Source organism: Oryza sativa, chromosome 8, assembly GCF_034140825.1.
Source record: "Oryza sativa Japonica Group chromosome 8, ASM3414082v1".
Lineage (NCBI taxonomy): Eukaryota > Viridiplantae > Streptophyta > Magnoliopsida > Poales > Poaceae > Oryza > Oryza sativa.
The window spans coordinates 16,556,514-16,572,322 of NC_089042.1; the positions used below are offsets into that span (position 1 = coordinate 16,556,514).

At 41.8% G+C, this 15,809-nt stretch overlaps 1 long non-coding RNA gene across 1 annotated transcript; it reads right to left on the bottom strand.

Moving 5' to 3' along the window:
- Positions 1-6,703: 6,703 nt before the first annotated feature.
- Positions 6,704-9,867, bottom strand: LOC136351628 (uncharacterized). The gene is made up of 2 exons (XR_010734776.1): positions 9,707-9,867; positions 6,704-7,193 (listed from the first exon to the last, which is right to left on the bottom strand). It is a non-coding gene; the product is annotated as an uncharacterized lncRNA (long non-coding RNA).
- Positions 9,868-15,809: the final 5,942 nt, after the last annotated feature.

Sequence of the window (15,809 nt, forward strand, 5' to 3'; positions counted from 1 at the left end):
CCTTCGCCGTCGCCGGAGATCACCGGAGCAGCTTCGCCGTCGTCGACCCGAAGGTTCCCGCCGCTTCCTCCTCGTCGCCGTCGCCGTCTGTTGGTCTTCCGCCGCCGTTTAGGTCACCGGTGAGTTCGCCGTGTTGTCCTCTACGTCTTGGTGCCCTCCGTTTGCGTCCTGGTGCCGCCGTTCGCCGGCAAGTGTGCGCCGTTCGAGCCGTCTCCTCCGCCGAGCCGCCGCCGCTGTCGGTGACGTCACCGCTGACGTCATCGGGGTCGTCCGCCGTGAGCCTGTCGTGGACCGATCGATCTCGGCCGTCCGTTTTGGATGGATCGATCTCGGCCGTCCGTTCGCGTGAACCGTCGCCCGTGCGCCCGGTCCACCAAACCCTAGCCCGCTGACGCAATAATTCTCTTTTCCTTTTCAAAAATAATTCATTATTGCGTCATAATTCAATTTTAACCGATATAAGTGTTTTAATCCGATTTAATCTTTAAAAATTCATAACTAATTCATCTTAGCTCCGATTTAGTTGGTTCAAGTCTCTAAATTTTTCTAAAATTGAGATCTACACATTAAAAATATCCACATGTACTGTTCATGCTTGTTTATGTGCTGTTTTGGTGATTTTGCTCTTTTCTGCTTAGATTCCGTCGTTTCCGGAGAGTCCGTTTTCGCAGAAGAAGAGTTTGAAGAGTTCCAAGGCCAGCAAGGCAAGTCACACAGATCCCAAACAACCCTTTGAGCATGTTGATCCTATTTAAAGCTATTGTTTCTATTCAACTATTGCATCTATTTTCGAATGTCATTGGGTGGAATTGACCTATTCTTTGTTATGGCCCTTTTGTATTTGATTACCTTATTCCTTGATACCTTGGGTTATTACAATTTGACTAGTTGAGCTTTATTTATATTGGTTCAACTAGATATTAGATATAATTGCTTAGCCCTGCTTAGAAACATTAGTACATATTCGGGATAACTAATGACTCACTATTATTTAATGATCGTTTCATGATAGTTCACGATGGTCAATCGTGATTAGTTAATTAATTAATGTGCCAACTAAAACCTGGTAATGGTGGGTTGTGAGCACATGGTTTTGTTGGTCGTGCTCATGACAATTAAGGACCGGTTCACGAGTTTCGGTTGTGAAACATTAACCGTGCCAACCACAAGCCAGCATGGGCAACGGCTTTATCTTTTGTATAGCATGGTTCATTGCGGGGCACCAGACTGAGAAGTGGCGGAGATAAGCCCACGGGGGTCGCTGGGGAGTCCATGCCTTGTTTATAAGGGGGTGATTATGATCCAGGAAGGTGCGCTGCAGTGGATTGTGTTATGCGAGGGGTATTGTCACAACTCCTTTCCGAGATACCGTGGTGGTATTGAGGCACATGGTGACATGATGTGGGGTTGTGTCTTGTGGGTACAGTGGTACACCTCTGATCAGAGTAAAACTATTCGAATAGCTGTGCCCGCGGTTATGGGCGGGTCTAACAATGTCTTTCGTGATTAGTCTCACACCTCTCATCATTGTAAAAGATGCTTAAACTGGTAATAATTTGATTAGCTCCTGGTTTGGAATGGTACATTCCTGGTTTGGAGATAGAACTGTGCAGCTGGGATGGTTGTTCAGAATGGTTGGGCCTATACAACAGGGTATGTTGTATAGCGTTGGATTAATATTGTTTAATTACTTAACTGTTTTATTAAATTCTCAAATGTTTGCTAAATGCTGCTTTTGCAAATGCAACCCTATTATGCCATCCTTTGTTATCCTGTGCACTTACATATTTGCTGCGTGGCTTGCTGAGTATGTCATATACTCACCTTGCAATCATTCATCAGAGGAAGAGTTCTACAATGAGGCTGATGGTGTGGAGGATTAGGTGTAGCCTTGGTCAAGCTGCCTGTGGAGTGGAGCCGTCTGCGCCGTTTATTTATTTTCCGCTGCTTAGATCTTTATTGATTGAGAGGAACTATCTACCTCTGTAATGACATTTTATTCGCTTATTAATTAGAGTAATATTTGTACTCTATTATCAATTTGTTATTGTGTGCCTCGGCTGATTCCTGGACGAGGGTTCACACACATGTAAGCGTTTGGAATTTTGGATAGAAATTCCGGGCGTGACACGAAGTTAGTATGTTGGCACGCCACGGAGAGAAGGAATGACGGTATGCTTAGACACCCAGCAGATTCGATTGAATGGAGGAATATCGATCGAAAACACAAAGACTTTGCTGCCGACCCTAGAAACATGAGGATATATCTGTGTACGGATGGCATGAATCCTTTCGGTGACATGAGTAGTACTCACAGCACTTGGCTAGTTCTTATTGCGAACTATAACCTCCCGCCATGGTTATGCTTTAAACGGAAATATATTATGTTGTGCTTGTTAATCCAAGGTCCAAGGCAACCCGACAATGATATCGATGTATTCCTGGAGCCTGTTATCGACGATCTGGAGATTCTTTGGAAAGAAGGTGTGGAAACTTGGGATGCATATGGTCAGGAGAACTTCAAGCTAAGAGTTCTATTGTTCTGCACCATTAATGACTACCCTGCTCTCGGTAATCTTTCCGGACAAACTATAAAAGGAAAGAAGGCATGCTCCGATTGTAAGGAACATACACGAAGCCGGTAGCTGAAGAAATCACGAAAGATGGTATACATGGGTCACCGGAGGTGGCTCCCGCTACGTCATGCATTTAGAAGAAAGAAGAAAATTTTTAATGGTAAGAGAGAACTTCAGCCTGCTCCCAAAGATTTGTCCGGAGATGAGGTCCACAATATGGTCAAGGACATAAGCAATGAGTTTGGGAAGAAAAGAAAACGTAGCAAGACAAAGGAGAAGGGTATGTGGAAGAAAAAATCCATATTTTGGCGGCTACCTTATTGGAAAGATCTTGATGTCCGTCGTTGCATTGATCTCATGCATGTAGAAAAGAGAGAAATTTTCTTGGATCACGGCACAGGTCTGGGAGGAATTCCATGCGAAGAAGTCGACCCCCGAGTCCAAAGCTAGAAGCGAGGCATATCGCTTGCTCCAGACCAGGAACCAGCATCCTCACCGGCTTGGCACCGCCGGATATGCCGGTAAGGAAGAGGAATGGCAGCGTGAGGATGAAGAAGCGGAGGAATCGTGCACACCGCTCGTGTTTGGCGATATCCCACACCCTTGGGCTAGGAACTGGGCCAGGGCCAGGTACCAGAAGAATGATGATGGCACAATCTTCATGCCAAATGCAGAAGATCAACGAGTATACGAAGCTATAGTAAGTGTCTAGTCAAACTAGATGTTCGCATTGTTTCCCATCGTGCAGTTTATTTAACCCCACTAAATTGTAATGCAGAAGGAGTTGGTTGCCGAGCAACAAGCCTCGCAAGAGGCCTGCTCTCAAAGACGCGAGGACGACCTCCTCACGAAAGCGTTGGGCAACAAGGAACACCGTGGACGGACACGGGGCGTTGGGTCTTCTGTTCCCTGGAAGAATGGATTTCCAGACTACAAGTGGCAGTACAAGAAGCGGACTTCCAACAAGGCGGAGAAAGATGCACGCCTTGGAGCCAAAATCCGGGCGTCGATAAGAGCTGAGCTGACATCTGAATTCGACGAAAAGCTCGAGTCGATGAGGGCCAAGATTAGGCAAGAGATCCGAGAAGAGCAACAGAACCCCCAGGCCGCCGCTGCTGCTGCGCACGAAGAGTTAGGAAGTCCCACCCAAAAACGCAGCAGTTGCGCATCAACTGAGTTGGCGGAAAATTCAACATCGGTCGACAGCGCCGTCGACCACATAACAGTAACCGTGAACTTACTCAATACATGAAAGACTTAACGAATCCATATGATATATAATATTCTAAAAAAATGATTAATCTATCACAGGAACCAACGATTTGCACCCTCACAGTTAGGGTGATGCCGACCTTCACGGTTCCAGCAGCCGAGGGACTTGCGTACAAGTCAACCCTAGAGACAAGAGTGCATGGAGCGCAACTCAGGGCCGACTGTGCAAATGTTCAAGTCGACTCGGTGAAGCCCGAATACGAGCTGTTCCCTCTGAAGTATCCACCGAACGACGAGGTCCTCTCACTAGGAAATGCCCGTGGTACCTTCATCCAATGGCCCAAGGACCTCATTGAGATCAGGGTTACAACGAGGCCAACCACTGCAGCAGGCGGTCGTCCACCAAAGAGACCCGCCTCTACTCCTTCAGCCCCTCCTGCTCAAGATCGTCATGCACAATCTTACGATGTGCAGTTGCAGTACGACACGGATTTTGGGGAGGACCGAATGGAGGCCGACAGCAAGGCGATTCATGAACCCCCACCGATGAAGAAGAGCAGGAAGGCACACTCTTCCCCTCAGAGAATTACTCTCGATAAACCCGAAGCAAATGGGAGAGGAAGGGGAGGAAAGGTGCAGGCCTCGCTTCTAGCTCCAAGGAAGCTAGATCTGGGCAAGGGCCAGGAAGAGACTAAGGGCAAAGAGGTCAAGAAGAAATACGTCGCTCCATAGGAGTTCCAACTAGGCATGCCATTGGTTGGAGATGACGTGCTTGCCGCAATGGGCACCGCTTGCAAGGACCTTCACTTATACTACATGGAGAAATCTAACGCCAGGAAGCCAAGTAAAGCTACTGATATCCTTGGAGAGCACGATGGAAAGCCATTCCTTGGTTCAACAAATTATATCGTAGTCGACTTCAAGGATCTTTTCGACCTCTACAGGCTCCGAGCGGTGGACACAAGCCTCCTTAAGTGCTACTCCTTGTAAGTATTGTCGCCCAACTCAATCTGGTAATAACAATCGGTTTAACTTGCTTACAAGATCGTTTATCCTGTGTGTAGGTTAAGTTGGCAATGGTGTCAGAAGCATGCACCGGAAGTTGCCTTCCTTGATCCACAAGTGGTCACTGTCACAAATCTCCAGAATGACCGTCAAGGAATGGTCAACTACATCTACGACACCTTGTGGTCCCGCCGAGACAAGGAGTACATTATGTGCGCCTATAATCAATAGTAAGTGTGTGAACTAAATATACACAACAGCATGACACATTCCTTGAGTACTTAATTAACTTTCACTATATTAATGCCGCAGTGCCCATTGGATCCTTCTGGTCATAACACCTAAGTGGAGTACATGTCACTAATTGAACTCCAGAATTGATAAGAACGCATATGATTGGACCCCAATTCAACTAGCGATAGATGAAGCGTGGGCCCAATACGTGCAAAGAGGAGGCCTCAGGAAGACAGGACATGACACCCTCATCCACAAAAAAGACTTCCCGGTGAAGCAACAAATAGGTGACCAGTGCGGATTCCATGTGTGCCACAACATGCGCCTTCTGTATAGAGAAAAGGTGAAGACTTTGGCTGAGTTTGAGGTCGGTGGTCTCAATTGTGATAGACTAATTACATTTTAGTACTTATATATGATCGATCAACTAATCTGGAATTATGACAATGTAGGGCACAATAACCAAGTCTCTGCCTACCAGCTTTGAGGAGGTTCGTGAGGAGATAGCCAGCTTCATCCTCCGCGAAATAATTAACCCCAAAGGAATGTTTAGGCTTAAACTAAAATGATGAACAATGTTGAACTTTTATGTTTAGGCAATGATGAACACTTATTATGCAACTGTGATGATGTATATATTTCATATGTTTATGTTAAGACTTGCTAAATAAATATTTGATCCAATTAACTCGGTTTTGCAGGTGAAATATGATAAATATTTGAATGGATGTGAAATATGTGAATGGATGTGAAATATGAGATGGCTATGAATGTGTGGTTGTGTGAAATATGTTGATGTTTGTGTATGTGAATGCATATGTATATGAATGGGTGATGCTAGGGAGCTGGGGATATTGGATATCTGTGTTTGTTTCTGTCATTTTTATAGCGGGCATGGCTAGCAAAGGCCTGAGGCTAGCCAAAAAACAAAATTTATTTTTTTTGTGGATTATAGTCATATGTGACGGGCCATAACTAAATGCCCGATTGAGATGAGGTCATCTATGACGAGCTCTAGTTTAGGCCCGATTGAGGTCAGTAGTCATCTGTGACGGGCTCTAGTTTAGGCCTGATTGAGATGAGTAGTCATCTGTGACGGGCTCTATTTTAGGCCCGATTGAGGTCATCAGTCATCTGTGACGGGCTATAGTTTAGGCCCGATTGAGATGAGTATCATATGTGACGGGCTCTAGCTTAGGCCCGATAAAGGTTAGTAGTCATCTGTGACGGGCCCTAGTTGTGGCTCGATAGAGATAGGTCATCTGTGACGGTCTATAGTTTGACTGGTCGTCTGGGTCAAAGTTATCGGTGACGGGCTTTACTTAGGGCCCGATTGAGATATATTCATTCGTGACGGCCGTTTGCCCGATTGAGATAACTCTTCACATCAGTGACTTCTAGCCTGTGACGGACGCTGTGCCCGATTGAGATGGGGCTTACCGCCCGATTGAGATGAGGGTATCCCTTCTAGTGTTACCGTTTTCAGCCTCGATAAAATTATTTTTTAATATAGAGTACTTAATATGTTTATATAAGTAAAGTACCCACCTAATTAAAGTTTAATTAGGTGGATGCTTTACTTAAAGCATTAAACATAAAAGTATTACGCAACCCTCCTGCTACACGAAGTAGTCCAAGAGGGTCCCGTAATTCTATAAAAGCGGAGACACAAGATATGAGGGTATGGCATCCTTTCTCATTCATCTATTGCATTCTCAAGTGTACAAAACCTTTCCTCCAACCCTCTATTTATAGGGCAATGCCTTGCCCACTTTCCATATGAGTGATGGGCCCAATTAGTGAGTAACCGGGCCGGGCCTTCATGGGCTGGTGGTTTCCTAACACTCCCCCTTGGGCTCTCACTGCGTGATACCTATGCCTCATCAAAACTCCACAAAAACCTAGTGGGAAAAATTTGGAGAAAGAGTACATAGCATACGCTTGCAATGTCGCACGAATTGCCTCGTTAAAAACCTTGATAAGAAACTGCTGGGAAAACTTATCCAAGGGAAAAAGAGTACAATCCACCCAATTCTTCGTTCAATCTTTCTAGATTGATTTTGGGTACTTGATTTTCTATATCAAGATTCTGGAATGAGTCGGCGAAATTCTCCCCCTGAATTTTGCATTTCTCTTAGTCTCATTATTCCGATTTCTCAGACACACCTATTCAGTGAAGAAGTCAATAATGAGTTAGCGGATGAATCTGCAAGACTTCCACAAGACTTAGTTCGTCGCTTCTATGCAATTCATGTACATAGTTAGTGTGTACTCCAACAGCTGGTTTTCTTCCTTGATGGGAAGGTGCGGTACGCCCATTCTGAGGTTCCGTACCACTTGCCAGATCTCAACTGGCTCCCCTTCTATTCAGTGGGGTACTTTTCGTGACTTTAAGTATGATAGTCCCTCTTCCCCTGTTTTCACCAGACGTCTCCGGTTACTTTAGGGGCATGAGGAGCCGGAGTTTCTTGTCCAATTCTTTTTGTTCGAGGCCTCTAGACAAGACGAGGGGTACCTTTACTTTCTTCGGTATCACCCTCTTTCAGTGCATTTTGTTCATGCAACTTAGTCAAACTCTTCGAAATCACAAAAGTATTTACAAAGTGATTTGGTAGTTTTAATTCTTTATGCAAACTGCTTTCACTAGTGTGGTGTAACATGCATTAGTCCCAGACTATCAGATTTGCTGACATTTCCTATCTAAGGGTTCATTCTCTCCCCCTAAATGACTGGAAATAATTCTTATTTGACAAGGAATTTAGGTTTCATAACTATCTCTGTAAAATGTTTCCGACTTTCAAAGAAAGCCTTTTGCAACGCATTATGATAGTGGGATATGCACATAAACCAAACAGATGCAACAGCACTAGTTGCAAGATGGATGTTCATGCCGATGGTCTGAATTTGCTTCCAGAGTCCACTGCTTTCAGGACTACATGTCCTTTTCTACTACGGGTATTACAACAATGATATAGCAAATATTGCAATTCATAGCTTATATTTAGTCCGCTTTTGCGGATATTTGGTACTTTGTGCGGCCAATTCACCAATCATCAAATGCAATACTAGCATTGTCCTCATGGACTTCTGAAGATGATTTAGTGAGTTCTATTGGAGTTCACATGATCTTGCTGGATCAGTCTTGGCAAAGACATAGTGTCTAAGAGACACTGGATGTTTGGTGCTTTGGAAGCACATTTATCCATACAGTACCAAATAGGAACCACATATATTCTTCGCAATCCAGTTCAGGGATGCTAGAACTATATGCGGTTTATGCATTGATCTCCTATCGGTGCATACTGGCACACAAATCTTCATGATTTATGAAATTATGCATATATGTGCTATGACCATACGAGTTGTAATATTTATGCCTATAATTCTAAGACCGAAAATGGCTGAATATCCATTGCTAAAATGGTGTAGCCCAAATCATCACACTTTTTAGAGAGTTCAACGGGGTTGACGGACAATATATGCTTATATAAAGTGCACAATTGTTCCATAGGTAATATGACTGTGGCGCATTCTAGGCCGACAAATTTAATTGTTGCTGCTAGCAACAGTCATAATATTTCCAGTTTTATGGGTCTAGAAAGACCTCTTTCTCTTAAAGTGTTATTTGTGGTTATGCGGACCAGAATTCATTCTTTTTCTCTTATGTTTTGGCGCTACACACAATTCAAAGCATTATGACTATGAGCTAGAAAAGAGCAACAAAATAGTTAATGCCTTAAATATGCTATTTTATACTAAAAATAATTCTCTATTGCAAGGAAAATGTGTGCTCTACTTGGGCAAGGACCATTTTTCGATGCAATGCTCTATTCAAAAATTCTCTATGGCAATGATTTACTATTCCGACATAAATTTTAGGGCTGATCCGATCTAGCATAGGAGATTCTACGTCCATAGCCATGCAAATAGGCAAGGAGTTCTCCCCCTTAATTCATGATGAGTGTGCTATTAGGATTGTCCTTTTCTTTTCATGTTCAAAGATCTAGATTGTTCACCTTGACATGTGTTCTACTTCCACTTGTCCTCTTCTTTCATTGAGGTAAGTGCCCTGGGCTAGCTGCTCGTGTTGATTTCATTATTAATTGTGCTAGTTGGTTTGGGAAGACAATGTTCTTCTAGTGAATACTATCCTGAACGTTACGCAAATCTATTATTGACTAGTTAGGCATACTTCTTTGTATGTACACTAGTAATGTTTGCGTGCAACTTTCGTTGCGTTCGGGTAGAACATCAAGAGTTTCTGCAGTATGTGGTGCAAATTCAGTGCACCGTATTACCGTACTCTCTGGGTCATTTACTCAGTGAACTATAGTCGAAATATACCCACTCTTGCTCATAGTACTTGCTCTACGAGAGATAGGGTCCATAATCTTCTAATGCGCTCATTCGTACTCATTCATGAGAGTAGCTTGGAGGCACTGGCGAGAGATTGAAATGCTGGATCAAACTCATCGAGTCAATGCACATGTCGCGATTAGATTAACGGTACCATAGAGCTTCTTGCTCTACTGTAATCTGCTAATCGGCTTTCGCCGGCGACTCCATGTCTGCCGTAGCGGATTTCACCGAGAGCGGCAAAAACGAAACGAGCATGGGGAGAGGATTTCATTTTCGCGATTAGATCGGCGAGATGCAAAACGGATTTGCGAGTTTCTTACCCTTCTTCTTTCTTGATCTCCGGTAGAACGTCGTGCTGATAACGTATTACGTAACCCTCCTGCTATACGAAGTAGTCCAAGAGGGTCCCATAATTCTACAAAAGTGGAGACACAAGATATGAGGGTGTGGCATCCTTTCTCATTCATCCATTGCATTCTCAAGTGTACAAAACCTCTCCTCCAACCCTCTATTTATAGGGCAATGCCTTGCCCACTTTCCATATTAGTGATGGGCCCAATTAGTGGGTAACCGGGCCGGGCCTTCATGGGCCGGTGGTTTCCTAACAAAAAGTACATACTTCTTTTTTAAAAAGATAGCATCATTAACTTTTGAAATGATACTTGACTATCTGTTATAGTTATAATTGTTATTTATTTTGTAGTAACTTGTTTTATTATTCAAGAAACTTTAAGTATCAACTATTAAACGTCCTCTCACATGCGTGATGTGACGATAGAAAACTGATGCGCATCCTTCTAAGCATTGCATTGGAGAAACGGGCAATTCCGAGGCTTGGAGGTTTAGAATAGGTGTCGAATATACTAGTCCTATTTGGTTACAGTTGGATTTGGAGTTGTAATAGGTGTTAGGGGGTTGAGTTAGAGTCGAACTCTATATCCTGGCATCTCTCTTAAATAGAGAGGGGGCATCACAATGTAACCATGGCAACTACAATATAGCGTAGACACGCAGGGAGATGATGGCGGCGAGGCCATGGACTCGTAGCGGCTAGGTGCTATACTGGTTGGGGAGGAGCGCCTATAATCAAAGCCCCAGGGATGTAGGCTTCGGCTGAACCTCGTTAACAAATATCGTGTGTTCCTGTGTTGTCATCTGGCGTGTCTTGGGTAATCAATGACTGAAGCGATCAGGAAGGTTAATCGTCGTTCCGCTATATCGACTAACTTTTATAACAAGGAGCATAGAAGAGCAAAAATCAGTGTTGACCAAGATTAGGTACGAGGTCATGGCATGGCAAGGCAAGCTACAACTAATTATGTATCATAACCACCGCAGCATTTTATCTTTTTTCTTTTTATATACATATTTATATATCTATACATATCTAGTTTGTATGATATCAACAAATATATGTACATCTACATTAATTTAACACTTCAAGAAAACTCTCATCATAATACATATATCAACATCTTGGTCTAGATCTATAAGGGGCGGATCCAGACCCTAATCCATCATCCTGGATCTAAGATGAAAGGCCCATGGAGCACTTTGTGGTTTGACCATATAAACTTTTGTTGGGCTAAAACTCTAATGGTCTTGGTCCATTTATTGATCCGTCACTCTATATATGTATGTATGTATGTCTCACACATTGATGGATAGATATGTTTATATTTATGTATTCATATCTATATTTGTATCTCTATCAGTACCAATAAATATTTTGATATATCTAAATCTATCTATATCTATATCAATAAATGCCCTTTATATATTTTTGGATCAATAAGTGTATCTAAATCTACCTATATCTATATCTATGCTGATTGTGCTCTACAAGACAAACCTCACGTTAATATATCTACATCTACATTGATATTTGTATCCATATCTTACATATGTTTTTATATCTATATCTGTATCTCATGCATTGATGTATATGTGTCTGTACATATTTATATTTATGTATTCATAGATATGTTTGTATCTCTATCTATATCAATAAATGTACTATATATATCTATATCAATAAATATCCTTTATATATTTCTGTATCAATAAGTGTATCGAAATCTACCTATATCTACATCTATGCTATTGTGCTCTCGAAGAAGAATCTCACATTAATATATCTACATCTACATTGATATTTGTATATATATATCTTATGTATGTTTTTTATATCAGTATCTATATTTTAACTGTGTATGTATTTCTGCCTCAATAAGTGTATATAAATCTATCAGTATCTACATGTATACTAATTGTACCCTCCGAGAATAATCTTGCATTAAATATATACATCTACTCGATATTTCTATATGTGTTTATAAATGTTATTTTATCTGTATCTCTTTCTAAATCTTTGAATTAAGAAAAATACCTAAATTGAGACGCCAAAGCAGGTATAACTTGGTACTCATAAATTTCGAACTAATTTCAAAAGCATAGATCATAAAGAAATGTAATTGACACTCGAAACCTCAATTACTTCAATACAACGACTTTATAAGTGAATTTCATCAAATCTCAGTTGTTATATTTTAAGATACCCAGAACCACCTAACTCCAGGTATAAAGGTTATAAATTTCCACAAAACTGCACCATTACATTCTAATTTGGAAATTATGAATTAGATGTTTGAAAACTAATTTAGGATTCAGCGACAAGTTACAACCATATAATAATTTTTTTAATTATAGATTGCAGAATTCTTCAGTTTAAAAATGAAACTGAGAAAAGAAATGTAAAAGTTGTTCTACATATAATTTTGCAAGCACTAATAGTACTATGTTGAGGAAATTTCAGAAACTGCAAACTTAGTGGTGAAACTATCAACTTGGTGCAACATTAGCGGGCAATTTTGAGTAATTGCAATAGAAGTAAAATATACTGTTGTTCCTTAAAGTTGCATGGTGGTATCACTTGGGTCCCTGGCATTGTGAAACACATATTTAGGTCCATAATCTTGGTTCAATGTATTATAGCAGGTCCAAACTTCATTTGATCGTGCAAGACTACTGCTCTACGCTATCACATATTTTGCATGTGGCCACCTCAGCGGGAGGACAGGTTAAGATGGCTGGCAGTGAGCAAATGTAACTATTGCAAAATTGCAAGTTTGTTACCGCACCAATCTTTCTAACACCATGGGCCCACATGTCATACCCATGACAGCTAGGGTGAGATATTGCGATAGATGAAACTTGAGGACTTAACTTTCTGGCCTATAAACCTTAGATAAGATGCATATAGGGTTGGTACAACAGGACGCCTATATATAAAATTTGAGGGATGGGTCTAAAATAAGGTTGGCTGAATTTTATTCATATTTGACCGAAAAATCCTTAAGGGCAAACTAAGGTTGTCAAACAACACGTTGGCCTTACCCATTACCGTCCCCAGGCTCCCCACCCGCTCATGCTGAGCTGGCAGATGATGTGACATATGTCTGTATGGTACTTTTGATCAACGTGGATTTTTGATGTGTAGCATTGTCTTGTCCTAGCTGAGTGCTAGTACCTCCATCTCATAATAGATGCCGCTTTGATTTTTTCCTTGTAACATTTGACCATTCATTTTATTTGAAAAATTAGTGCAAATATAAAAAAGGATAAGTCATACTCCCACCATCCCATAATATAAGACACACATGTATTTCAAGATTCAACATTTGAAACATTTGACCGATATTTAGTATAATATGAAATGAATTTTATTTGTTAAAAAATATATCATTAGATTGAGATTTAAATTTACTTCATATGATTATAATTTTGTTACCACAAACCTTATAGTATATGAGAAATTATAAGCTAAAGATTACTTTGGAGACCGTGCCAACTTTGACCACGTCTTATATTGAAAGTACTTTTGATAATAAAGCAAGCCACAAATAAAATAAATAATAATTTCAATTTTCTTTTGAATAAGACGAATGATCAAATATTACAAACAAAAACTCAAGGCGAAGTAATATGGGACGGAGGTAGTACGTGTTTGACACATGCATGGTGATATGGACTCACATGGTGTCAGCACCATCGAGGCATGGTAGCAGATTTTGTAGTTTCTGCTGATTACATCCACAGTTGCGCTAGTCGAAATTGCACACTAATGCTAAAGCAGGTTGATAATTTGATCATAAATTTTGTAGTTTTTGCAAATTTCCTCAACCATGTTTTTAAAAGTATTAGTAAAATCAACTTATTTTGTTGTTGACTACTCCCTCCATTTCATATGACTTTTTGCAAATTTCATTTGACCTTTTTCTTTGTCAAACTTCTTTAAGTTTGATCAAATTTGTAGAAAAATGTACTAACATTTTCAAGAAAACAAACAAATTATCAAAATATACGATGTTAAATTTAATGAAACTAATTTGATTTTCAGATGTTGCTATTTTTTCTATAAACTTAATTAGTCTAACCTAAATAACTGAGTAACAAAGAGAAGTGTCAAATGACTTATAATATAAAATAGAGGGAGTATATGAAAACAAAATAAACGTATATGAATCGAGCAGAAAAAATAGCATGTGCAAATGCATATATAATTTAACTCTTAACTAATTACACTACTACAAAACATCAAATAAATGCCGGCACTATAGGTGCCGAAAGTGGTAAAACTGGCACCTATAGTGGCTTTCCCACCCACGCGCCCGTCAGCTCGCCAAAATTCCAAGAACCGGCGTCTTTGTCTCCTAATAGGTGCCGGATTTTTTAAAAAAGGGCACTTTTACCCCCGTCAGAGATATATGCCGGTTTTAATTTAAATCCGGCATCTTTTAGTTGGCGTGGGGCCCACCCAAGAACCGGCATCTTTGTAGTAAAAAGAATAGGTGCCTTTTTTTTAAAACCGGCACTTATAATATATTATAGGTGCCGATATTTTTAAAAACCGACACCCCGTAAAACCAAGCCGAGCCGCACTCTCTCTCTCTCGCATGGTTTTTAAAGCCGTTCTTATCCATCCATCCCACCGATGCTCGCTCTCCCTCTCTCTCTCTCGCACCGACGCTCTCTCTCCCTTCTCTTTCTTCTCCTCTTCTCCTCCTCCTCCACATCTCTCGCACGCGTCGGCCGTGGCCCAACAGTGGAGGCGGTGGTGGCTCGAGGTGCGGTGGTGGAGGCGCCGGGGCCCTCTGCCAGATCCGGCTAGCGGCAGAGGGGGGCAGTGGCGGGAGGAAAGGCGGCGGCGGCGGCAGAGGCAAGCGGTGGCGGGAGGGGAGGCGGGGGCCACGTCTCCCCTACACCAGATCCGGTCGGGAGGGGAGGCATCAGCCCGGCGCAAGGTGTGGCAGTGGCGGGAGGGCGGTGGTGGGAGGAAAGGCGGTGGCGGCGGCCTCGGGTGGAGGAGGCGGCGGTAGAAGAATCGGGTAGATGTTCTTCTTTTTTCTCATGTGTTATTGTTCTTGTTGATGCAAAAGAATCGAGTTGAAGGAATTGAGATTGTGTTCTTGTTCTTGTTCTTGTTCATGTGAATCGGGTGTGTTCTTGTTCATGTGAATTGGTTGGGGTGAAAGGGAGCTACTCGGCTCGATGCATCGGCTCGAATCGTGAAACCTTAAAGGGTGCCGATTCTAAAACATAAAAAAACGACAACTTTATCCATATAGATGTCGGTTCTAAAACAGGCACCGATGACCGAAGTCATGAGTGCCGCCTCCATGGTGTTGGTTGGGAAACCGACACCTATGGGGGTTCCTAACTGGTACTACTAGAAAAATGCCCATGCGTTGCAGCGGGTGAAAGATACTTTAATCTTGTTATTGTTATATGGTTTAGCTAAAATGAAATTCACTGTGGGAATTTGTTTGGATATATACTTTTTTAGAAAATCATGAGCTTCAATTAGGAATTTAGGATTCCGATCGCCTAAGTTAGTATGAGAGTTTTTTTAAAGAGATTTCTTATACAACTTATTCTATATTTTCAAAAAGCGAATGAACCTAAAAACTGAATCAAATACGGATATGTATTTCCGAAAGCAAACGAACTTAAAAACCGACTCATATACGGATGACTTATCAAAGCACCGGTAAAAGCATCTTCAATTTTTATAATAGTAGAGATAGAGATAGAGATATATACTAGTATAACTCTTAACCAATCAGCTCCCAAAGTGGATAAACAGAAACCGTACTGCAAACACAGGCGGCTCGATCAGGCCACCCAACCAGACAAAAGCATGCATGCGCATTCCCACCCACGTGCTCTCTCGCTCCCGAGCTCCAAATCAGTTCACCGCACATGGCAGCCGCTATACGTTACGTACGACATGTCCAGATGCGCCGCACTACCTGCATTCCGTACGCCGGAGTGCCCCCAGCAACAAGAGATCAGCAGGATATCATGCAAACTAACCAAATACCAAAGCACCAGAATCTGTACATGATCTCCCCTTTCCCGCGC